The 25,000-nt window shown below is 40.3% G+C and overlaps 1 pseudogene; it reads left to right on the top strand.

Annotated features, from left to right (window-relative positions):
• The first annotated feature begins 22,690 nt into the window (after window positions 1-22,690).
• On the top strand, window positions 22,691-23,490 carry LOC113255483 (60S ribosomal protein L7a-like; annotated as a pseudogene).
• Window positions 23,491-25,000: the final 1,510 nt, after the last annotated feature.

Genomic DNA, 25,000 nt, shown 5'->3' with positions numbered 1-25,000 from the left:
TTACAGCCATATGCATCCTTTATAATATTTCTCAAAATGGTGAAAATAAGCACATTTATTAACAGGCCCACAGAGAGAGCCTCTTTGTAGCATTTAAAATGCAAAATAAAAGCATATAAATGAAAATTATGCTTAGTAATCAATGTTGCAGTGTCATATCTTACTTAGAAATGATTTCAACATCCAATGAACATCTGGAAATTAATGTAATTAAGTCCACGGTTTTAAGTCACCTAAAGAAATTATCTTCAAACCAACACACTGTAAAATATAATTTCTACTATTGAAAATCAGACTATTGAAAATCAATTTGGCTAAACACAAATGCATATTTTTTCATAATTTTAAACATTAAGTGGAAGTAATGTTAGTTTATTTGATCCATAAACTACTGTAAATTTAGGAAGAACATTCCCAACCAGAATAAGATATAGGCTTGCATTATACTTAACAATGATAAACCAGAGAAGACATAGTTAGACTTGTTAAACCAATAATATTGAACTAGTCTTGTTTGCTAAAGATTCACTTAAATTTTGTGAATTTGTCACCAAAAGTTACCTGTTAGTTTTGCTAAGAATACTTTTCTTTCCTTTTAGATTCTAGCACATTTAAAGTATTAGTTCACTGTTTTCTGGGAATTTTAGGAATATGCAATCCATGTAAGTGCTTATTTACCTCTGTCGGTCAATCAGAACAGGACTGTATAAGAGTTTATAATCTAGGGGTGCCTGGGTGGCACAGCGGTTAAGCATCTGCCTTCGGCTCAGGGCGTGATCCCGGCGTTATGGGATCGAGCCCCACATCAGGCTCTTCCGCTATGAGCCTGCTTCTTCCTCTCCCACTCCCCCTGCTTGTGTTCCCTCTCTCGCTGGCTGTCTCTATCTCTATCGAATAAATAAATAAAATCTTAAAGAAAAAAAAAGTTTATAATCTAATCTGTCAATAGCATCCTAAGATGGAAAAGCATTATATTCTCACACGATGAAAAGTAAAGGTCTTTCTGAATTATAGACATAGATAGAGAGAGCCCTTAAAGTTTCAATTCTAAAATTTCAGCCACAAAGAAAGCAAGAGTAAACACAACACCGCAGTTAAGTCTCTGGTCCATTTATCCAAGATATCTGGTCCATTTATCCTACCGTAAATTCTCAATTGATTTGAACTCAAAATAAATGAACACTATAGATAAAATACACTATTTTATAGATAAAAATACACTAACAAACCTAATACTCTCTTGTCTCTCACCCAGCAGAGACTAGGTCTCTATAAAACCTTAATTCTTTAAGAGAAATCTTCAACTGATCAGACCAGAAAACCAAATCGCCAATCATTGCTGCCACCAATGGAAAATAATTTATCCAATACAGAAGAACCAAAAACAAAGCACAAAATTAGTAAAGAGGAAAATTTAAAATAGAAAAAAAAAAACCAGCATCACAAATTTGCTGCTTTGGATTCACCTCTAAGTGACAAGAAAAGATATATGTGGGCTTCAATTACCCATGAGGTGCACTTCTCTGGTTCTATTCTGTTCCATTGGACATCTGGGTGGAAAACTTCCGAAACTGTTAAAGCACATTTTTAAAAAAGTAAGATCATGACTCCCATGAAAAAGAATGTATGTTAGATGCATGCTTTACTTAAGTCATCAGTGAAGAATTTAATGAGGTGTTTGAACCAGTTCAAAGAAGTAAAAAAAGCACAAATTTATATGGAGTAAAGAATGCTGAAAGGAGGGACGCCTGGGTGGCTCAGTCGGTTAAGTGTTTGCTTTTGGCTCAGGTCATGATCCCAGGGTCCTGGGATCCAGTCCCACAGTGGGCTCCTAGCTCAGCAGGGAGTCTGCTTCACCTTCTGTCTGCAGCTCGCCCTGCTTCTGCTCTGTCTCTCTGTCTCTGACAAAAAAATAAAATCTAAAAAAAAAAATGTTGACAGGAACATGAAAATAGAGGTAAAACTATCTTCTTCCACAGTAGGGAAGGGAAGTCAGTTTACTCTCTACTGAATAGGACATTTGCATTTCTATAGACAAGAATTATTTTGTGCTTGTATCAGTTATTTGTAATTTAGAATTGCAAAATAGCTCCCATAGAATCAGAATTCCCAGGGTGTTGTCCTCTATGCTCTAGATAATTTCTATTTTGCACTGAAGCACATTTTCCCTACACACCATTGCCCTAGATTATTATAAATAATTTTCATCTGGATTATTAAGTAGCCTCCGAACTGGTTAATTCTTCTTTATTTTGCAATAAGCGAAAGAACTGAAAGCCAAATCCATTTTGTCGTTCTTCAACTCTGTCTTGAATAGCTTTCTCTACATTCCCTGATTTCTCTGCCTCCAGTTAAGTGTATTGTGTTTGGTCCACCCCAATTCCAACTGGCTATGCATTATAGTACTTCATAGATCACTATTCATATTTGAATTTCAGATTCCTTGTGTTAGGGTACACATTAGTCCAGTTCAGAACAGCTGCCCATCTTATATTCATAGGTTTTAATAAGGGGCAGGACCACTGGGTACAAACATATTTACCTAGGTCTACCTCTTTTCTTTTTTTTTTCAAAGATTTTATTTATTTGAGAGAGAGAGAGCACAAATAGGGGGAGCAGCAGGCAGGGGAGAGGGAGAAGCAGGCTCCCCACTGAGCAGGGAGCCTGAAGCAGGGCTGGATCCCAGGACTCTGAGTCTGAGATGACCTGAGCCGGAAGCAGACGCTTAATGACTGAGCCACCCAGGCGCCCCACCTAGGTCTACTTCTTGACCAGGAGCCAGAACGGGACGCAGTTTCTCTTAAAAGGAAGACTGATGGACACAAAGCATTGACTAAACACATGTTGACTGAATATATGTTTATGGTCTATGCCACAGAAAGTAAATTATTTTTTATAGAAAAATCTATTAATGTTCCCAGCCCTGTCATCTTTTTTTTACAAAAACTTTTATTTATTTATATTTCTTTTTTTAATTGAAGTATAATTAACACACAGTGTTGCATCAGTTTCAGGTGTACAATATAATGATTCAACAATTCTGTACGGTACTCAGTACTATAAGTGTACTCTTAATCTCCATCCCTATTTCACCCATCCCCCCACTCACGTCCCCTCTAGCAAACACCAGTTTGCTCTCTGTATTTAAGAATCTGGTTTTTTTGTTTATCTTTTTTTTTGTTTGTTCATTTGTTTTGTTTCTTAAATTCCACATATGAGTGAAATCATGTGGTATTTGTTTTTCTCTGATTGACTTATTTCACTTAGCATAATACCCTCTAGGTCCACCCATGTTGTTGCAAATGGCAAGATATTATTCTTTTTTATGGCTGAGTAACATTTCAGTGTGTGTGCATGTGTGTGTGTGTGTGTGTGTATGTGTGTATGCTACACAGCACTATGACCCTTTTAATTTTTATTCACAGTTTAAATTTCATCAAAGGTGTCAATTCTAAGCTCAATTATACTTGAAATACATTCAGCTAAATTGTATTTGAAATATGTTTTTGTGAGAGCTATAGAGAGGTTAATTTTACTCATTTGAAAATTTGATTCTTACCTTTTTAGGTACGAAGTTATTATTCTATAATAACTTATCATGAAAGAAGAGCTTAGTATCTTATAAATTCTAAAAACATCTTTTCCGTTTTTGACATGTCTCAAAATAGAAGCTCTTTATAAGTGTTGAGCTTCATCTTCTGTCTATAGTAAATGTCCCAGAATGCACATAAGTGGAAAAATTCTCTAAGTCTCTGTTACTAGCCAGGAGACCCACTGAGTTGCAATCTTAAGAAAATAGCACAACTTTGGGTTCTCCCCTAAGATGGGGCCACTTCGGAGCGTAGCCACTGGAAGGAAGTGGAGATTGTGTAAGTCTCACATTCAGAAATAAAAGAGGAGGGAAGTCAGAGGAGGCTTCCACGGACTATTTTGCAAGAGAGTCAGGAATTATAAAACAGGGACCTTGACAATAAGAACTTTGCAAGACTTTGTAATCTTTGCAGGCTGCTCTTGTGTGTTCCTTTGGTCACTCCTTTTGATGACCATTTAAAATCTAAGTTCTTTTACCATTGAATTTTCTTCTTCTACATTCAGTACTCTGAACTGATGAACCATTATATTTGGAAGTAGACCGAATTTTAATTCTGCATGTTAGTTAAACTCACAAGGAAGTAGTTATTTATGATGCTGTAATTTCCTTTACTAAACTAGTAAATCTTAAGCACTTAGAGTCCAAATTAGAACCTTAAGGTGGAAATTGTGATAGTAATGGTATCTTACAGCCGGCTGGCATTTCGTTTGCGTATTGTGCTCATGTCCTCACAGAAGCAGACACCAGGACAGGATCAAACACGCAAAAGATTTATTGGTGAGGAAATGCCTGCTAATAAAGGGAGGAAGTGGGAGCAGGCAGAGAGCTCCTTCATGAGGAGGTGTAGAGCTAATACTTGTGCAAAAGATGGAGGGCTGGGGGGCTCCTGGGGGGCTCAGCTGATTGAGCCTCTGACTCTTGGTTTCTGCTCAGGTCATGATCTCAGGGTCTTGGGATCGAGCCCCACCTTGGCTCCACACTCAGCGTAGGGTCAGCTTCAGCTTCTCTCTCCCTCTCCCTCCCTCTCTGTCCCTCCCCCACTCCTGAGCACACCCACGCTCTCCCCCTCTCTCGCTATCTCTCTGCTCTCTGCCAAATAAGTAAATAAAAATAAAATCTTAAAAAAAAAAAAAGATGAAGGGCTGGGAAGGAGGAATTCCAGTTTACAGCAGAGCTCTAAGCAAGTTTTGAGCACACTTATGTGGAGTCTTCAAGCCACGGTCTCCTGTAGATAGGGCCAAGTTCCATGGTAATGTTCCTGTTCCAGTACCACTGTCTGCTGGCACACCCCGGAAGAAGTGTGCCCTACGGAGATCACAGGGGTGAGGTTCTTTTTGGGGGGAGGTGGTGGTGAGGAGAGGATGGAGGGGATGCAGAGTTGGATCCCCAGGGGCAGAGGCTGGGGCCACCACAGTAGAGTTGAGGTCACAGTTTCATGGTGGTGTTGGAGGCCGGAATATGCCACTCCAAAATATGCCACTTCGGCCTGAGGATTATTTTGAGCTAAAGGCAAATGTGAATCAAGAGATGCAGAAAAAAGTCATTCTGGGGCTTCTCTTGTCTGACTAAAGGCAGAAACTTCTGAAAAATGAGGAGTGCCACAAATCTCTTCTCCCAAGGAAGTTTTATGGCTATGAAAAAGACTGAAAGTCAGCATCCCGATGGATCTGCACAAAACCTTATTCCATTAGTTTCCCCTATATATTTACCTTCTCACAGTTTGCCACCCTTGAGAGCTTAAAACCCTTTTCCTTTGTCTTATCACTTCTCTACAAATGTACTGTTCTTTGGTCAAAATGCTATAGAAGCCCAAGTTCTAGCCACCCCTTCGAGTTATTCTTCACTGGGGTTTCTCCTGCGCTATGTGCTCTGTGCATGCTGATAAACTGGTTTTCTCTTGTCAGTCTGTCCTTTGCCATTCTAATTTTACAAGGCTCCAGCCAGAGAACCCGGGAGGTAGAAGGAAAAAGAACTTTTTCCTTCGTACAGTCACAACAAATATATATGACATGTTTTGGAAAGAAAACAATACGTACTTTTTAGTAAATTTGTAATTTTAATTGACCAATTTCAACTGATTTTGTACACACACGTACTACACAATCTTCAGGGTCCAAAAGTAAAACATAAATTTATCATTGAATCCTTATTTTGATTCACAAAGACCCAAGGTACTCAGAGTAAGAAAAAATTAAACAAGACTTGAACTTTGATGATGATGAGACGATGATGAGAACAAATATTTGTTAATTACGTATATTGTGTCACACAGTGCTCTGGGTGTTTTACATGCACTGGCTTATTTGGCCCTCATTTTAGCCCTTGTGAAATGGATCACATTTATCTTCATTTTGCAGAAAGAGAAACAGACAGAAGGTAGAGTGGCTTGCAGAGCATTATACCACCAGTGGTACAATCTGTGATATGGCAGATTAATTGGACCAAGTTGCATAAGAGTAAAAGATGAAACCTGTAACTCAGGGCTGGTAGCTTATGATGAATAGGGAAATAAATGAAGGCCACCCAGATGATAACACCCAGAGGCTATTTATTCAGAGCTTAATCTACCAAGGGAGTTAGGTACCATCACTTCCTCTTGGCATGGTGGAAAGTGGCAGAGCGAGGAGTGGAAAAGCTTTACGGTGGTATGCTCTGCTTAGAAACTGTTGGCATGGAACAGCTAGAGGTGGCCTGACTAGAAGCAGGGCATCTTCTATGATTGGTTTGGGGAGAATATTTGGCTTTCTCTGGTTGGTCCTGAGTTTGAGGCAAAAAATAGGGAAGCTGGCAGTCATTGACCAAGTCTGGACAGATTGCTATAGAAGTTGTGGTTTAACTTTTCAGCTTGTGGGTCAGAATCCCATTGTCATATTTGATCAGTTTGGATACTTAGTCTCTCAAGAGGAAAAAGAAGTCACCTAATTTACCTTAATTCCGCTAATAATAGTTTGCTTCTGTTTAATGGTAATGCTGATAAAATGTTTAGTTATCATTCTATGTGTGTATACCATGAGGTTTCCTGCAGTAAAAAGTGAAATAGTACAAAGTATATTTATATAAATGTCACCAAAGAAGGTTAATTCTAAGAAAAATGAAAAGGTTAATACCTCTGCTAGTTCCTGTATTATTTTTACCTGAGAATGTTCATTTTAAAATGTGTAATTATGATAAGAGTTTTCTCCAAAAACCGTTCTCCAGTGCTCTCATTTTAGCTGGGCATGTGCTCGCGCTAAGTGAAGACAGCATTTCCCATCCTGCCGTAGAGCCAGGGGGAGCGATGAGTGCAGTTTTTCATGCTTCACTTACATGAGAGAGAAATAAACTTCTATCTTGTGTAAGCCACTGTTATTTTGAGCCCCTGTTACACTCCACTAATCTATCCTCAATAGTACAATGTTTAATTTTTCTCTTGAGCACAATTCTGGCCTTGAAACTGTGATTTTTTTGAAACTAACTGAGATCAAGCAGAAAAAAGCTATTTAGAGACCAATCCTCAAAAATGGGTTTTCTACATGGACCAGGTACCCTTCAATGCAAAACAAAACATCCTTTTCAAGTGTCCAAAAATTCTTTTAAAAATTTGTATATAAATGTGTGCATGTCACCTGTCCAGAAAAAAGGTAAATGTTTGGTGAAAATACATTCATAATTAGAAATTTCATGCATTCCTAGGGTAAGCCAAAGATCTTACGTATACTGAAATAAAATTTTATTAAGATGCTTTATCAAAATACTACATTATTTACTTCCTATATCAGATATGACTTTGTGTAAGTAAGGACTACTTTCCTAGGCAGAGATAAATAGGAGCTAAGCACATGGCTGGGAACCACCAATTTTTTAAGTCTTGCAAGAGTGGGGGGGGGGGGGAAGGCTCTGCGTTTGCCCTGAGTCTGCGGCTTCTATGGTTGCAGGGATGGGGAAGACAGAGGGGGTGGAATTTGGGACTGTCTCTTGCCACCTCTTCAGTGAAAGACAGGAGGACATTAAATGACTAATATTAAAGATGAAAACCCTTTTTTCAGTTCCTCAACAAGCTGTTAGGAGCTCTCTTGCTGGCCAAAGAAGGGGCCTCTGGACCAGGCATGTGCTGCCCCACTGGGAAGCAGAGCTCCGAGCAGGCTGAACCGTCCATGATCCCAGCTCCACACCACAGATTTAGAAAGAACTGATGAGGGGCACCTGGGTGACACAGTCGGTTAAGCATCCAGCTCTTGGTTACGGCTCTGGTCATGATCTCACGAGATCAAGTCCCACATCTGGCTCTATGCTCAGCATGGAGTCTGCTTGAGAGTCTCTCTCCCTCTCCTTCTGCCCCTCCCACTTGTGCTCTCTCTCTCTCTCTCAAATAAATAAATAAATAAATCTTAAAAAAAAAAAAAAGAACTGACGAAGCAGAAGCTGTGTTCCCAGCACTTCGATAAGGAAAAAAATTCAAGCACAAAAATGAGGAGGGAAAAAAAAAAAAGAGAAATTCTCAAAACCAGGCATATCACCAAGGACACGTAGACTCTGCTCCAAGGCAGATATCAAGAAAGAGACTAAATATTCCAGTTAGAAAAAAAAGAGCATAAAATAACAAAACTAGCCTATATGCTACTTGTGACAGACAAACCTTAAATATAAGGGTACTCAAAGGTTGAAAATAAAGAGAAAAAAGTAGTTCTCACAAATATTGACCAAAAGAAAACTGGTATAGTTATAAGAACAAAAAGCATTACTAGAAATAAAAAGGAACACTGCATAATGACAAAAGGGTCAATTTACCAGGAAAATATAAAAATTGTAAGTTGATATGCATCTAAAAACAAAACCTCAAAATATACAGACCAAAAATTTACAGAGTTATAAGGAGAACTAGGAAAATCTGCAATCAAGTGGGAAATTTCACATTCTTTTCTTAGAAACTGATAGAACAAGCAGTTAAAAAAAATATCAGTATGGATATATAAGATGGATATGATTAACAAACTTGACCTAATTAACATATGAAGAAAATGGCACCTACCAACTGCAGATACTCATTCTTTTCAAGAGCACATGGAACATTTACTAAAGTTGATTCTATGCTGAATCATTAAGCAAGTGTTAACAAATCTTTTTTTTTTTCAAATAATTGAAACGAGTATTTTTTTCGGCCATAGGGAAAAATTGAGCTAGAAATCAGTAGCTAAAAAATTACTATAAATTCCTCACATTTGGAAATTAATATAATTTTGAAGAAATCAAAATGGAAGTTAGAAAATATTTCAAACTAAATGGTAATAAAAATATGACATTTCAGGGGCACCTGGGTGGCACAGTCGTTAAGCGTCTGCCTTCGGCTCAGGGCGTGATCCCGGAGTTCTGGGATCGAGCCCCACATCAGGCTCCTCTGCTATGAGCCTGCTTCTTCCTCTCCCACTCCCCCTGCTTGTGTTCCCTCTCTCACTGGCTGTCTCTCTGCCAAATAAATAAATAAAATCTTTAAAAAAATAAAAAAATAAAATAAAATAAAAAAATAAAAATATGACATTTCAAAAGTGTGGGCTATAGCTAACGCTAAAATCAATAATCCAAGTATTCACCTCTATAAATTATGAAACAAATTAAACTCAACTAAAACGAAGGGTATTATGAAGATAATACTAGAAATTAATGAAAGAGAAAAGAGATGTACAATAAATGTCAGCCCTACCAAAAGTTATTTCTTTGAAGACTAATAAAAGAGATAAATCCTCAGGATGCCTGGGTGGCTCAGTCCGTTAAGCATCTGCCTTCAGGTCAGGTCATGATCCCAGGGTCCTGGGATTGAGTCCTACGTCCGGCTCCTTGTCCAGTGCGGAGCCTACTTCTCCTTCTGCCCCTCCCCCTGCTTGTGCTCTCTCTCTCTCTCTCTCTCTCTTTCTGACAAATGAATAAATAAAATCTTTAAAAAAATAGATAAATCCTTGAAAAGGCCAATCAAGAAAAGAAAAGAAGAAGCACAAATAAAATCTCAGGAATGAAAAAAGAACATCACTACAGAGTCATCTGGCATTAAAATGATTAAAGCATATTATGAACGTTTTGCCAGTAAATTTGAAATTTTATTTGAAATGGACAAATTCCTAGAAAAATATGAAATCCAAACCAACCAAAGGAGAAACAGAAGTAGAAATGTTGAATGACTATGTCTACATGAAATCTCCCTGCTCCTACCAAAGTCTACCTGGGCTCCAGAGTCCATCTGTAGCCATTTCAAGGAGGTTATTCCTACAGTTATTCTTCTTTTTTCCAATATCATAGATATTTTCCCCCTTGTTTACTGGATCATTGCTATCAGCATGCAAACATGGGTTCATGTTAATAATTTTATCTTTCAGTCTTTTGTTTTACAGCAAGCACTTCCTTTTTTTTTTTTTTTTAAGATTTCATTTTTAAGTAATCTCCATATCCAACATGGGGCTCGAACTCACAACCTGAGATCAAGAGTCACATGTTCTACCAGCTGAGCTAGCCACATGCCCCTACACCTAGCACTTCATGAGTTCCACTGAAGCTATAAAAGCTCTCTGATCTAGCACAGTCATTTTTCACCTGAGCAAATTAATACTAACTTTCTAAAGTTATATGGGCAGTTAGCGGTGCACACAATCTCTCAACCTTTTGGATTCCACGTCTAGTGCTCTTCTCAATTTTTAAATTATTATTTCCCTCCTCATATTTATTAATTTAGATGTTTTAAATTCTAAACTTTATTGGTAAATCACTAAAATTCTCCTTTAGTGTTGCCAGCATGAGTTGTGTTTATTTTTTGATGTTATTTAGTATAGTCAAAATGATCCACATTATACTAAGTATCATGTATGACTTCATGAGGTTTGGGGATCACAATGAAAATCCCAACAACTACACAACAAGGGTAACTATAGTACAACCTCACGGCTAGGATCTTGACATTGATATAGGCAGGGTATAGAAGGTCCCCATCACCACAGAATCATCTGGTGTCTTTTAATATCCACACCCACTCTGTCCTGCCCCCAACCCTTACTGATGCCCTGGCAACCATGAATTTCTTCTCCATTTCTATGCTTTGTTACTTTAAGAACATTATATTAAATGGAATCATACAGTAAGTAACCTTTTGGGACTGGCTTATTTCACTCAGCATAATTCTCTGGAGATTCATCCAGGTTGTTATAGGTACCAGTAATTTGCTTTTTGTTTGTTTTCTTTGGGTAAATATCCAGTAACAGAATGACTGGATCATATGGTAGTTCTATTTTTTTAATTAATTAATTTATTTATTTATTTTTTAAATTTTTAATTATTAACATATAATGTACTGTTTCATGGGTACAGGTCTGTGATTCATCAGTCTTGCACAACACCCAGCACTCCCCACAACACATAGCCTCCCCAATGTCCATCACCCAGCCACCCCATCCCTCCCACCCCCTCCAGTCCAACAACCCTCAGTTTGTTTCCTGAGATTAAGAATCTCTTATGGTTTGTCTCCTCTGATTTCATCGTTTCATTTTTTCCTCTCTTCCCCTATGATCCTCTTCCTTGCTTCTCAAATTTCACATATCAGTGAGATCATATGATAATTTTCTTTCTCTGATTGAGTTATTTCACTTAGCATAATACCCTCTAGTTCCATCCACGTTGTTGCAAATGGCAAGATTTCATTTTTTTGATGGTCTGTTGCTTTAGGATGGAATGCTCTGGATATATCTGTGAAGTCCGTCTGGTCCAGTGTGTCATTGAAAGCCCTTGTTTCCTTGTTGATCTTCTGCTTAGATGATCTGTCCATTTCAGTGAGGGGGGGTGTTAAAGTCCCCTCCTGTTCTTGTATTATTATCAATGGTTTTCTTTAATTTTATTATTAATTGGCTTATATAATTGGCTGCTCCCATTTAAGGGCATACATATTTGCAATTGTTAGATATTTTTGTTGGATAGACCCTTTAATTATGATACAGGGCCTTTCCTCATCTTTTATTACAGCCTTTGGTTTAATATCTAATTTATCTGATATAAGGATTGCCACCCCAGCTTTCTTTTGATGTCCATTAGCATGATAAATGGTTTTCCACCCCCTTCACTTTCAATCTGTAGGTGTCTTTAGGTCTAAAATGAGTCACTTGCAGACAGCATATTGATGGGTCTTGCTTTTTTATCCAATCTGACACCCCATGTCTTTTGATTGGGCATTTAGCCCATTTACATTCAGGATACCTATTGAAAGATATTAATTTAGTGCCATTGTATTACCTGTAAAGTGGCTATTTCTGTATATTGTCTTTGTTCCTTTCTGGTTTATATTACTTTTGGGCTCTCTTGTCACTTACAGGATCCCCTGTAATATTTCTTGCCAGGCTGGTTTGGTGATCAGAAATTCTTTTAGTTTCTGTTTGCCCTGGAAGCTTTTTATCACTCCTATTTTCAGTGACAGCCTAGCTGGATATAGTTTTCTTGGCTGCATATTTTTCTCATTTAGTGCCCTGAATATATCATGCCAGTCCTTTCTGGCCTGCCAGGTCTCTGTGGATAGGTCTGCTGCCAATCTAAAGTTTCTACCCTTGTAGGTTACAGACCTCTTGTCCTGAACTGCTTTCAGGATTTTCTCTGTTTCTGAAATTTGTAAATTTTACCATTAGATGTTGGGGTGTTGACCTATTTTTATTGATTTTGAGGGGGGTTCTCTGTGCCTCCCAGATTTTGAAGACTGTTTCCTTCCCCAAATTGGGGAAGTTCTCTGCTATAATTTGCTCCAACGTACCTTCTGTCCCTCTCTCTCTTTCTTCTTCTTCTGGGATCCCAATTATTCTAATATTGTTTCGCTTTATGGTATCACTTATCTCTTGGATTCTCCCCTTATGATCCAGTAGTAGTTTATCTCTCTTTTTCTCAGCTTCTTTATTCTCCATCATCTGGTCTTCTATGTCAGTAATTCCCTCTTCTGCCTCATTTATCCTAGCAGTTAGCGCCTCCATTTTTTATTGTACCTCATTAAAAGTATTTTTGATTTCAACTAGGTTAGATTTTATTTCTCCAGAAAGGGATTCTCTATGTCTTCTATGCTTTTTTCAAGCCCAGCTAGTATTTTTATAATCGTTATTCTGAACTCTAGTTCCGACATTTTACTTATGTCCATGTTGATTATGTCCTTGGCAGACAGTGCTGCCTCTTGTTCTCTTTTTTGAGGTGAGTTTTTCTGTTTTGTCTTTTCGTGGAGAGAAGAATAGATGAACGAGTGAACAAAATGCTAAAAGGGTAACAACGACCCCAGAGAAATATGCACTAAACAAATCAGAAGAAACCCGAAACCCAGGGTGGGGGGAGGGATATGATTGGGCTGGCGAAGAGGACAGAGCCATACACTAGATTTTAGGTGTATTTTGGTCTGTTAGAAGAAACTGCACCCCAAAATTTTAAAGAAAGAAAAACTTATATATATACAAAAATAAGGTTAAATACAACGAAGGGATGGACTATGACTGTAAAAATGAAAATTAAAGAAGATTTTAAAAAGGAGTTGATAAAATAAGAAATTGGTTGAAAATGGAAAGAAGAAAAAAAATTTTTTAATTTTTAAATAATTAAAGTTGAACGACTCAAGAATCACGGGGAAAAAGCCATGAATTCTCTGTGCTGCATTCCCCTATGCTGGAGTTTTGCATTCTCATTGATCAGTAAACTGGGTCTTGGCTGCCGGTTCTAGCTGATCTTCTGGGGTGGGGGCCTGTTGCGTTGATTCTCAAGTGTCTTTGCCCCAGGCAGAGTTGCACCGCTCTTGCCAGGGGCCGGGCTAAGGCCTCTGCTCCGGTGTGCTCTCGGTGTGCTCTCGGCAGCTTTCGTTCCCTGAAAGCTTTCCTCGCAGCTGTAGAGGATGAGAATGAAAATGGCGGCCTCCCCATCTCCCACACTGGAGGAGCCGAGAGCTCCGGGCCCCACTGCTCAGTGCGCCCTCAGAGAAAAGCAGTCAATCACTGCTGTCTCCGGCTCTCCGGGCGCACTCCGTGCTCACCCAGCCTGGGCCGAGCATTTCTAGCTCTGGCACACAGCCCTGTTTGGAGTCTCCAAACCCAGCAGATTCCTGAGGCGGGCTGCCGCGACCCTCCTCCTGGGGGAGGACCGGGAGTCTCCCCGGATCTGCCGCTTGTTGGCCCCCACTCGAAGAGCAGTGGTCCGACCGTGCCACGGGTTTATGGCCACCCAAAGCTGAGAACCCAGCCCTGGGCTCACTGATTGCAGCTGGCTCCCCCGCTCCAGTATCTGGGAGCTCCGCTGCACTCAGGTACCCTTGGTGTTTCTGGACCCCAAGAGCCTGAGACTACACTGTCCCAGCAAGGGTCCCACACACACACACACACCCCGCTTAGCCACCAGAGCAGCGACCCCACTGGAGCAGACTTCTAGAAGTTCCGATTTTGTGGATTTTGTGCTCGACTGCTCTATCTCTAGCCGGTAACCAGCTGACGGCGGCTGCCCTCCCCCCACAGTCTATCTCCCTGTATATCGCCTCGGATTCACTTCTCCGAGCATCCTACCTTCCAGAAAGTGGTTCGTTTCCTGTTCGTAGAGTTGCTGTTACTCTTTTCTTCATTCTCCAGTTGAGTTCACAGGTGTTGAGAATGGTTTGATAGCTGTCTAGGTGAATTCCTGGGACCAGACAAAACTTAGGTCTCCTACTCCTCTGCCATCTTGGACTCTCCAGCAGCTGGTAGCTCTATTTTTAACTTTTTGAGGAAACTCCATACTGTTTTCCATAGTGGCTGCACCAGTTCGCATTCCCATCAACAGTGCATAAGGTTTCTTTTTCTCCGAATTCTCACCAGCGCTGTTGTTTCTTATGTTTTTGATCTTCCCTGTTCTGACAGGTGTGAGGTGATATCTCAATGTGGTTTTAATCTGCATTTCCCTGATGATTAATGACATTGGGCATCTTTTCATCAGTCCTTTGGCTATCTGTATGGAAAAATGTTCACATCCTCTGCCATTTTTAATCAGATTATTAGGTTTCTTGGGGTTGAGTTGTATACGTTCTCTGTATATTTTGGGTATTAGCCCTTTATCAGTTACATCATTTGCAAATATATCCTCCCATTTAGTAGGTTGCCTTTCTGTTTTATTGATGGTTTCCTTTGCAATGCAAAAGCTTTTTATTTTGTCGTAGTCCCAGTAGTTTAATTTTGCTTTTGTTTCTCTTGCCTGAGGACACATATCTAGAAAAATGTTTCTACAGCCAATGCCAAAGAAATTACTGCCCCTATCTTCTCTTTTAGGATTTTTATGGTTTCAGGTCTGACATTTAGGTCTTTACTCCATCTTGATTTTACTTTTGTGTATGGCTGAAGAAAGTGGTCCAGTTTTCCCAGCACCACTTATGAAAATACCATCTTTTCCCCCATTACATATTCTTGCCTCCTTTGTCATAGATTAATTGATTGTATAAGCCTAGGTTTATTTCTGGTCTCTCTATTCTGTCCTATTAATCTATGTGCCTATATTTGTGCCAGTACCATACTGCCTTGAATACCGCAGCTTGGTAGTAATTTGCTTTTTATTGCTAAGAACTCTCCTAATTATTTTTGACATTGTAGGAACAGTGACATTTATCAATAGATGTCACACTTTAAGGAATCACACAACAGTGACTTAATGATACCATTTGTGACTTCAGTTTCATGTAAGTCTGAAAAGCAGTGTGGAAAAGTCATTTAGATTAAATTGAGATCACTTCCGTAGAGGAAGCTGACAACTGCAATGGCATCCCCTTGGTAACGGTCAGTTTATAACGTTCCATATTTACTAAGTTGTAAATTTTAGAAAATACAGCTTTCATTTGACATAATTATCTCATAATTTAAAAGCCCTCAGATCCATAATAATTACTAAACACCCAGGCTCACCTGGAAGTCTGAGCACTTGCAGTAGCCACGATGATCTGAAGTGCTGGCTATACTGAAGAAATATACTGGCTGTTGTGTGCTCCAGGTCCTTGAAGATTGTCTCCTTGCTTTTTTTTTTAATTCTTTATTTAAATTCAGTTTAGTTAACATATCCCATATTATTAGTTTCAGGGGTAGAATTTAGTGATTCATCAGTTGCATATAACACCCAGTGCCCATTACAAGTGTCCCCCTTCATGCCCGTCACCCAGTTACCCCATCCCCCCACCCACCTCACCTCCAGCAACCCTCAGTTTATTTCCTAGAGTTAAGCGTCTCTTATGCTTTGCTTCCCTCTCTATTTTCATTTTATTTAATTTTTCCTTCCCTTCCCCTATGTTCATCTGTTTTGTTTCTTAAATTCCACATATGAGTGAAATCATATGATATTTGTCTTTCTCTGAATGACTTATTTCACTTAGCATAATACCCTCTAGTTCCATCCATGTCATTGTAAATGGCAAAATTTCATTCTTTTTAATGGCTGAGTAATATTCCTGTGGTATGTGTGTGTGTGTGTGTGTGTGTGTGCATATATATATATATATATATATATATATGCACACACACACACCACATCTTTTTTATCCATTCATCTGTTAATGGACATCTGAGCTCTTTCCTATTTTTGGCTGAGAATTGTATCCTGGAATTCTCTGGCCACCTCAGATGCATATTTGGGGGCATTTCTTCTGTTTCTCCATGTCATCTAAAGCCCAGCCTCTGGGCCAGGGTTTGGATGGGTACAGAATTCCTACGACAGTCACAGCCTGGAGTTCTTCCCAGGAAGGGCCAAGTAGCCCTGGAGGACCAGAAAAGCCAGGGACACCTGCCGTTGTATTAAAGTAGAGAAAGAGAGAGCGGCAAGAACATTTGGAGACATAAAAGAGAATGAGGGCAGAGAGTAAATGTATTTGTTTTCTATCACTACATAAAAAAAATTACCATAAATTTATGGGCTTAAAACAGCTTGTATTTATTATTTCACAATTTTCTTGGGTCAGGATTGTCGACAAAAATGAACAAAGCTTTTAAAAAATTTTTAAGAGAAAGGGAAAGAGTTTTATTCGAGCCCAAATCAGGACAGCTGCCCAGGATATGCAATCTTCACAAAGAAGAGAGTGTTCCAGGGAAGGGACATTTGGTGCAGGGTTATATATGTTTTTCTACCTGAAAAGTTACAAATTATCATGACGAAGGACATTCCAGAAAGTTACAGACTTTCTCTTATATTTTTAGTATATACAAGGCTGTGTGACTTTACTCTGATGGGAGCCAGAAAGTTTTCTTTGTTCTTCTTATCTTTATGTTCAGAATGCTCCTTTTTGGTTATTATTTATTTATTTATTTTTGACAAAGCAGACGAACAATGTGTGCTTGGGGCAGGAATAGAGCCCACGCTTTGAGGTTTTGCTGAGTCATTTTGACCTTGGTAAATGTTAAAGCATAGCTTCCCTGGGAGCCCAGGAGCAGGGCCCACAAACATTACAAGTTGAAACTTTCCTTTAACATTTCCCCCCTTTTGATCAGTAATCTTTCCTCAGAAAGCATGATGATCAACTTTTTGTTTTTATGTCCCTTTGTGCCAGGGTGACTAGCTTGCCTGCCCTGGGGTCCATCAAACCCCTCTTTGCTACATATGAATATATATATACATACATATATATATATATATATACATATATATATATATATATATATATATATATATATATATTTAACCTAGGTTTTTCTTATTGGGGGAAACTTATTGTACATAAATGGTAGGAAGCTTGAAAGTGATATATGTTCTCTATTAAGTCCAATTGACAGGCTAACATAGAATGTGTGCTTGGCTTAGGTCATCTGGTTTTGTATTTGGTAAAGCATTTTTACCAAGCACACAGATAGTAAAGGAATTCAAATAAGTAAAATTTGAAGGAACCAATGCAACATTGGAATAGACTTGAATAAACAGGAGGAAAAAAATCCAAGGAATCCTTTATATACATCTTGATAAAAGGGTAGGGAAATTTAGGATGGTTTACAAGGAAAGATGGAGCATGTGCATTGAGTAAACATAAATGTAAGTTATATTCCCATGTCTACTTTGGGGTGGAGACTTGACACCAGAGCAGGGGAAAATTCAATCCCTGACATCAGGAGGTTACCTTAGGACAAGGAGAAGGGGCTATGGGCATGCTCCGAAAGCTGGTGTAACCTGGCTGGGTTCTTAGGCTTGTCTCTGGAAAGGAACGCAGGGCCTTGCTCGTTCCTAGGTTCTAACCGTATCAGTTGACCTTGAGTCCAGGCTTCTGCACTGACGGGTAATGAGGTTTGTTGGACGAGTCTGAAAAGACACAATAGCTGATTAAGGGGAGACAGTTCTCTGAAACACAAGCTTTAAACTTTCTGCTAATTTAGTCTTGTTAACCCTATGGGGCATGGTTTCAATTCCCCCCTGAGTTATGATCATTTTTCAATCCTGAAGACTCAGAATGATGACCTCTCTGGCTACTTCCTTATCTCGTCAGGTAAGGTAAGTTTTGGGTGAAGAGTATTTTTTGTAAATCTTAGCTGTAACATGCCTTTATGCCAAATTAGTAAAAATTAGACTTTATTTAGGATTTGAATTTCTGGAAAGTTTGTTAAAATATAAATATAAACATAATCATAAATACAAACACACACACACACACACACACACACACACACACACACACACATACAGGTACCCCTATATATAGGGGCCTGGTGACTCAGTTGGTTAAGCCTCCAACTCTTGATTTTGGCTCAGGTCATGATCTGAAGATGGTGAGATGGAGCTCCACGTTGGGCTGTGTGCTGGGCGTGGAGCCTGCTTAAGATTCTCTCTCTCCTTCTGCCTCTCCCCCCCGCCCCCTGCTCTCTCTCTTTCACTTTCGAAATATGTATTTCAAGGCACATGCCTAAACAGGATCACAGATCATTACAAAACTTCAGATTCACCAAGGTAGCCATAAGAGAGTCTACAAAAGGGTATATAGGTGTTAGCAAAACTTAGTTCCTTTAATATTAAGGAGTTTTCGTTTTCTTAAGTAATTGAAGACCTGATAAAAACAAATACAGAAATTTTGTTTTTCTGGGCAGATGGGGAAAAAAAAACTTTTTTTTTTTTTTAAACTTCGCAAGAGCCGATGAACAATCCAAAAAAAACCTTTGTCTTTTTAACAGAGAGAAAAGCCAAATCTCAAACCTGTGCACTTTTATTTTTTTGAGATTTTATTTTTAAGTCATCTCTCCACCCAACATGGGGCTCGAACTCAACCCTGAGATAAGAGTCGGCTGTTCCACCCCGAGCCCACCAGGCGCCCCTTATGCTATTGGACTCTGAAAACTCTCTTATTCCAATCTTAGTCAGTCCTGACTGTGCATAAAATTGTTTCCCAAAGCTTCCCCTTCATAAACTTTCTGCAACCTTTTTTTTTTTCTCATTCAGACTTTCTCCTAAGTTTTCCCTCTCTAAATAAACAGTCTCATTTCAGGACAAAATTACTTTCTTTTCCTTTAGCAAAAATGTGTTCTCATTCCTTATACCTTTCTAACACATTGCCTACTTTCCTACGTACAGAGTTGCTTCCCTTACCATTTTCCAGCTGTCTTAATTACATTTAGTGGAATTTTAACTCTTAGAAACCTTAGTCTCCAGTGAAAAGTAATAGTAACCAATTGTGAACTATGACACCAGAATTCTTTAGATTGGCAAATTTATGAATATATTTCATAATTTTTAGAAGCCTGTTTTTTTTTAATAGCGTGATTTTAAGAAAGCATAAAATGTGTGTACTAACAGACCCAAATATCTTTAGTTTTTCTGTAATAAGAGACAAATCTTATGGTTTGGTAATTAATGTTTCAATATTTTATCTTATTTGGAAAAGACTTAGATATTCAATGAATTCAACCCAATTTATCATTTAATTTAGCAAGACTTCAAAGTTTTGGGTTACTAAAGATTTTGAAAACTATTTTAAAGTTCATCTGTAAACCCTTTTATTTATTTAACCTATTGGCTCTTAACAATTACCCATGAAAACTTTATGAGACAGACAAAAATCAACCATCCTTTTAAGTCATGTTTTTCTTGACAAATTACAATAGAGATAACACAAGCTTATTTGGCTTGAGTAAACCTTGGTACAATAAAAGTTTTATATTTAATGAGAATAAGTCTAAAGACATGTCTATTTTCTTTCTTTTCTTTCTTTCTTTTTCTTTCTTTTCTTTCTTTCTTTCTTTCTTTCTTTCTTTCTTTCTTTCTTTCTTCTTTCTTTCTTTCTTTCTTTCTTTTTAAAGACATGTCTATTTTAATTGAACCAACAACCCTGGCTTAGCTTTAATACTGAATGCGTCAATCAGTCTGTCCCCCACTGTCAGTTTTCCCTGGGGCTCCTGCGGGGAAATTCAAGTGGGCGGTTTGGGTCCAGGGTTGCACTTGGGCCCCTGCGTGCTGATTTGGGAGGTGCTTCAGTTTGAACCTCATACGGAGCTGGCCCAACAGCTTGGGGTGCTCTTTGCTGCTGGCTAGGAGCCCCGGTGTGAAGGTGCTGAGGGTAGTTTAGGGGCAGCGGGCGCAAGCAGCCCGGGAGGTGGTGCCGGAACAGAAGGAGGGGGAGGCAGAGGCAGCAGGGGTGCTGCCGGCAAGACCAGAGGCAGGTTTAAACTTTCGAACTGACATTCTTTATTTTTTCATCTCCGTCTCCTGTTTTTTCCTCCTGCCAAACAGGCCTTTTCCCTGGTTGCCTTTCTGCCCTCCGGAAGACGCCGAGGGGCAGGCCATGGGCGGGGCATCGGTTCTGGTGCTTGTGCGTGGACAGGGGGGTGGATTTAAGGTTTCTAGCGTCTGCCGATCTTCCTCCTCCTCTTCCTCATTATTCGGACTATTGGAAAGGGGGTGAGATGTCTACAATTTTTGTTCATCTTAATGTCTTTGGTCCATCAGTTGGGTCCCTTCCTGTGATGCATCTTTATTTCAGTTTTTTTTAAAGACCCTACTTATTTATTTGATAAAGAGAGAGAGAGTGCGCACAAGTAGGGGAAGCAGCAGGCAGAGGGAGAGGGAGAAGCAGGCTCCCCACTGAGCAGGAGCCTGATGTGGGACTCGATCCCCGGACCCCAGGATCATGACCTGATCGGAAGGCAGACGCTTAACCCACTGAGCCACCCAGGCGCCCCCGTGATAAATCTTTGTTACGGAGTAACATAAAGATCTGGACGTAGAGAATTTTATCCCAGATCATGTGAACTTGAAAAACATTTGGGTTAATTTCTATCTTTTTGAGTTTTAGAATGCCCAATTTTATCATGCACTGCCTTTCATCAAGTAAATAGAGCTCATCCCAAATTAGTTTTAGCAACACATCCGGAGGTAGGTCAAACAGCTCACCTCCATAACGCACGGACACATGGGTACCGGTAAGATAAAACTTAGCCTTTGTTTCACTGTATTTGTGCAGAGGACATTCAAGGCCCAATTTCCAACTAGCCCCCTTTTATTAAAACAAAACTAATTATAAGACCACATTATAACTTATTTTCCATTTATTTTCCATTTCCAACGGCGGGCTTCGTGCGAAGACGCAAGCTGCCGCAGCAGGCAAAGCACCGGAAGCCGGGGGCGCCTCTGTGACGGTTGGTTTCCCGCCGGAAGCTGGCGGCTTCACCGACTGAACCAAATAGTTTCCTAGTTTCTGGTTTCCTAGTCTTATAGCCGGGTTTCTCTTCTTGTGCACACCAGGAAACTAATACACACGCGTCAAAAGAGCCTGATTTGGGCCACCTGAGACGCAGGTCATCCCGACATTTTTCCATTTAAATAAGCACTTGCGAGTCTAAGCTCCCTATGTATTGTACATGGAGCCTGCTGGAGTATTCCATGAGTGGTTGTTGGTTTTCTGGGGGTGGTTCCAGCTTTTAAGCACAGTTGCCCAATCCTTTCAGGTTCAGCTTTATTTTTAGAATAAGGCTTGAATAAGATCTAAGGATATTAAGTGTGGTGGGTCCACTGGGTGCTGCTTGTGATGGTCACTTCCAGATGGTCGGGATACACCCTTCATGTGTCTCGGTTTCTCTCAGTGAGGTCTAAGACCATCCGGGGGCTCAGAGCACTGGATGATCAATCCTCATGGGTGCATCCCCAGACGAACCAATCATTAATTACCTTATGAGATGGAAAATTCCCATGGGACCACTACTCTTCTCCAGGAATATCCTCAGACCCCTCTGCTAGGCTTTCAGTCACCAGGAAGCACCGTTTGGCTGGAAGGAACCATTTTCCCTGCTCTTTGGAGCTGAGTGATTCAGTCTCTCGTATTTCTGGCCAAAAAACTTACTCAAGTCTTATATTTATAACATCAGTATAATGACCAATTAAAACAACCAACCCACCAACTCCAGCCCCTCTAGGTCACTCCCACCTTCAGAACCTTACTGGTAACACTCAGCAGCTCGAATAAAAGTCAGGACCATCAACTCAAACTGAGGAGGTCCAGGTAGCAGGAGAACTCACCTGGTATGCCCGTGAGGTGCTGAGACATTGGACGGGCACGAAGGGCCTCTGCTGGTACCGAGCACCGAGTTCCAGAGGACCACGGAGTGATTTTGGGAGACCTGCTCTGATATCCCGCCTACTACACCAGGAAATGCTGACAGAAAATGAGTTTTATTTGAGCCCAAATTAGGACAGCTACCTGGGGTACAAAATTTTCACAAAGAAGAGAGCGCTTTAATCTTTAATCTTGCACAACTGCAGTGGAAAACTAAGAAGGAAGTAAGTTACGATTTATAAAGTTACTAATTTAAATTCTTAACACGTGAAAACACACAAAAGCACATAAAACTGAATTCAAGAATCTATTGGATACATAACCAGGACCACAATTTATAGCCAAAACGCAGAAAATAGGAAGTATGAGAACAGCGATCTTATTTTAGGATTATAAAAATATTAAAGAAGAAAATAATGGAAATGGTACTAAAAATAGAGGGGTGGAGGGGAAAAAGGCAAGTACTCTGGAGTGTTTGGACATGTGCTTACAGGTAACCTGAAATTCAGAGGTCACAACCCAAAGTTCAGAGGTCAAGGAACAGCATTTTGATGACTTTCAGCCTTTCACCGATGTTGAAAAGAAGTAGAATCCACCCTCCTCCAACCTTCCAGATGCCAAAAGGAAAGAAGGCGAAGGGGAAGAAGGTGTGCTGGGCCCTGCTATTATGAAGAGATAGGAGGCCAAGGAGGTGTTCCATCCCCTGTCTAAGAAAAGGCCTAAGAATTTTGACACTGGACAAGACCTCCAGCCTGAAAGGGATCTCGCTCTCTGCTTTGTTAAATGGCCCCACTACATCCGACTGCAGCGGCAAAGGGCAATTCTCTATAAGCATCTGAAAGTGCCTCCCGCCATTAACCAGTTCACTCAGGCCTTGTACCACCGAACAGCTGCTCACCAGCTTCAGCTCACCCATAAATACAGACCAGAGACAAGGCAAGAGAAGGACAGACTGTGGGCAAGGGCAGAGAAGAAAGCTGCTGTCTAAGGGGATGTCCCCACTAAGAGGGCTGCCTGTCCTTCAAGCAGGGGTTACCGCTGTCCCCACCTTAGTGGAAACCAAGAAGGCTCAGCTGGTAGTGACTGCACATGCTGTGGATCCCACCGAGCTGGTTGTCTTCCTGCCTGCCCTGTGTCGTAAGATGGGGGGGCCCTACCGCATTATCAAGGGGAAGGCAGGCTGGGGCGCCTGGTCCACAGGAAGACCTGCACCACTCTCACACTCACACAGGTTAACTTGGAAGACAAAGGAGCTCTGGCTAGGCAAGTGGGGGCTAGCAGGACCACTGACAATGACAGATATGAGGAGATCCGTCCTCCCTGGGGAGGCAACATTGTAGGTCCAAAGTCGGTGACTCGCACTGCCAAGCTGGAAAAGGCAAGGGCTAAAGAACTGGCCACCAAACTGGGCTAAGTGCACGCCGTTGGGTTTTCTGTACATAAAAGTAATAAAAACTGTCTTTCCACTAGCGTCAAAAAACCAGTAGAATCTGATGAATTACGACTAAATCACATGAAAACTAATTGTGAGAACAATGGCTCTAAGTGTTTTCAAATTTGAGATAAAAATCACCTCCCAATTCCATTAAGTTATGGGAAGAAGGTAGGCAGGCAAGAGATGGGAAACAGGGGAGGGAGAAAGGAAAGAGACAGAGAGAAAGAGAAAAGGGGGGAGGGAGGAAATGAGAAAGAGGAAGAGAAGGAGGTGGAAAGAAGGGAGGGAAAGAGGAAGGGAAGGAATGAGGAAGGAAGGAAGGAAGGAAGGAAGGAAGGAAGGAAGGAAGGAAGGAAGGAAGGAAGGGCGCCTGTCAGCACCTCGCTTTTATCAGATGCCTTACCACACGGCGTTCTTTAGTTTTCTCTTAATTCCCTGGGCACTCTTCCACCCAGGTCTTTTTTCCCCTTTCTCCATCTGACAGTTTCTCAGAATTAGTACCACCAGACTCATTAAAGACTCTGAGTCTTTTATCCAAATCAAAGAGTTATTGGTATGATAAACCAACCACACTGATGACTAAAATCTTAAGAAGTCGGTTATAAATTTTAACAAACATGCAGGGCACAGTTAGAAGAGTGTTTTTGACTTGTTTTAAGCTGTTGTTCCTCCATCAGCAGAGTAAGCCCACCTCCTGTACTAAATATGCATATGGCTTAAGTAACATTTAAAGAGTCCAAGAGTTCCATAAATTCCTCTCCTGCTTCTTAAGTTTGAGCTATTACGTTAAATGGAAGGTGAGGAAAGGGACTAAGTAGGTCCGTGAAGAGAACCCATCCTTTCACCCTGCGTTAACAGAGAGGCAACCTTGGTGCTCACATTTCACCTGAATGCAGCCGCCTTCTCGGAAAGTTGTCAGTTATTTTTACTACTCATAGAACCAACTGACTTGTCTAGGGAGACTACTTGGCTTGTGTGGCAGTCTCACTTTTGTGCTTATTAACTCAATCATTCGATAGAGATCTAAAATCCGTGGGCCAGGGGACAAGCATGTACAACTTGTTACCCACAGGTATTTGTAGAATCGAAAAATCTTTTTTTCTGTCATTGATTTCTACTCTTACGTGTTCTTTTTTTTTTTTTAAAGATTTTATTTATTTATTCAACAGAGATAGAGACAGCCAGCGAGAGAGGGAACACAAGCAGGGGGAGTGGGAGAGGAAGAAGCAGGCTCATAGCGGAGGAGCCCGATGTGGGGCTCGATCCCATAACGCCAGGATCACGCCCTGAGCCGAAGGCAGACGCTTAACCGTTGTGCCACCCAGGCGCCCCGCTACTCTTACGTGTTCTATCAGATTGCCTACAAGACATAGAAATTCCCTATCATTATTATTCCCTGTCAGTATTATGCCATATATTTTATTGTCTACATCAGGATGCTTATGAAGGACAGAAAGCTTTTAAAAATTTACACCAGTTCAACAGTACA

The sequence above is a fragment of the Ursus arctos genome, unplaced genomic scaffold (assembly GCF_023065955.2).
Source record: "Ursus arctos isolate Adak ecotype North America unplaced genomic scaffold, UrsArc2.0 scaffold_11, whole genome shotgun sequence".
In the NCBI taxonomy this organism is placed as follows: Eukaryota; Metazoa; Chordata; class Mammalia; order Carnivora; family Ursidae; genus Ursus; species Ursus arctos.
This window is presented reverse-complemented; position numbering and strand designations above follow the sequence as displayed.